The sequence below is a fragment of the Quercus suber genome, unplaced genomic scaffold (assembly GCF_002906115.3).
Source record: "Quercus suber isolate HL8 unplaced genomic scaffold, Cork oak 2.0 scaffold_733, whole genome shotgun sequence".
NCBI lineage: Eukaryota > Viridiplantae > Streptophyta > Magnoliopsida > Fagales > Fagaceae > Quercus > Quercus suber.
This window is the reverse complement of record NW_027070173.1, coordinates 281,483-283,547: the sequence shown is the minus strand read 5'-3', so window position 1 is coordinate 283,547 and position 2,065 is coordinate 281,483.

Below are 2,065 nucleotides of genomic sequence, written 5' to 3'. Positions count from 1 at the left end.
TTGGCTTGAATCCAAACAAACCATACAAACGAAACTTCTCCATCGTCACCACCAAAGCCCCTAAGGGCTATTACAAACTGCAAATGCCAATCAAGTCCAAGCAATGCTTGAACTTGTGCAAAGGAACTAGCTTAGTCATCATGTCAGCTGGATTATCTGCAGTCCTAATTTTCTTAAGAAGAATATCTCCTTCATCAATAATTTCACAAATGAAGTGGAAGCGAACATCAATATGTTTAGTTTGAGATTGATGGACTTGGTTCTTTGCTAAATAAATAGCACTTTGACTATCACAAAATACAGAGACATTCTCTTCATAAATTCCCAAGTCTTCAACCAAACCATGTAGCCAAATAACCTCCTTAATGGCTTCAATCACAGCAATGTATTCAGCTTCAGTGGTTGACAATGCAACAGTGGACCGTAGTGTTGACCTCCAACTCATCGGTACTTTAGCAAGTGTAAACATGTAGCCCGTAGTAGAACGGCGCTTATCTAGATCACCAGCAAAATCCAAGTCAACATAACCAGCTAAATGGCTTCCAGCATTATTATCTCTCTCAAACTTCAAACCCAAACCAACAATTCCCAAAATGTGTCTCAAAATCCATTTAGCCGCTTGCCAATGACCTTTTCCCAGATCATGCATATAATAACTAACCATACTAACAGCTTGTGTAATGTCTGGCTGAGTACACACCATTGCATACATGAGGCTATCAACCAAACTCGCATATGGGACATGAGCCATGTACTCATGCTCCTTATCGGTGCACGGTGACAACAAAGCACTAAGCTTAAAATGAGGGGCCAAAGGAGTACTTGCAAGCTTGGTATTGGAATTTAGTCAAATATTGTTTTTGTGTTAAATATTGTTTCTGTGCAATCTCCATTCCAAGTATCTTCTTTGCTTCTTCGAGATCCTTCATCTCAAATTCTAAACTTGAATGAGTCTTCAATCGTTCAATTTTTGCCTTGTTCTTACATATCATCTACAGTAGATATAGATCCATCAGAAAGCCTACAAAGATATACACAATGATCAAACTGGCTCCTAGTGTACTTTTGCCCAATCATGAAGCGGTCAAACCGTTTATACCATTGTCGGGGAGACTGTTTCAATCCAACTTCAAAGCCATGAGGTTGAGACATGTAAATCTCTTCCTCCAAATCTCCATGCAATAGAGTTGTCTTCACATCAAGTTGTGCTAACTCGAGATCAAATTGTGCTACAAAGTTGGCAAAATAAGGATAGATGAATGTTTAACAACATGAGAGAACACCTCGTTGTAGTCAATCCCTTCTTTTTGAGCATATCCTTTTGCAACCAATCTAGCTTTAAACTGCACACTGTCTTTGCCTGTAGGTCCCTCTTTCTTTGTGTAGACCCACTTGCACCTAATCTCTTTCTTGCCTTCAGGAAGCTGTACCAAATCCCCAGTTTGATTCTTGTGAAGAGATTGCATCTTCTCTTCCATAGCCTTCTTCCATTCACCACTCTCAAATGTGCACACAGCTTCTTTATAGGTGGATGGAATGTCTTCTTCAACAATGGGAAGTGCATAAGCTACAGCATCAACATATCTAGCTGGTTTTTGAATTTCCCATTTGGATCTTCTCATTGCAATGGACTTTGTCAACTGTGAAGGTGTCAAAACTGGAGCTTCACTCTCATCTAGATTATTTCCTTCATCAACCACAATATCATTGTCTGTGTTAACAGACTTCGAAGAAACAACAGGAGTCTCAAACTCCATCTATTGTAGATCACTCTCAACTGTGCTCTCCTCCACCTACTTAATAGGCTTAACAAACTCAAATTCATTAAATGTAACATCTCGGCTATGAATTATCTTCTTTGTCTTTGTCTTGATACACCAAAGCCTATATCCTTTCATGCCTAAACTAAAACCCAAGAAAATAGCTTTCTTGGTTCTAGGATCCAATTTTGAATCCTTCACATGATAATATGCAAGACAACCAAATATGCGCGAGGAATCATAATTAGTAGCAGGAGATCCAGACCATACCTCTAGGGGAGTTTTCCCCTCATTTACAGCTACAA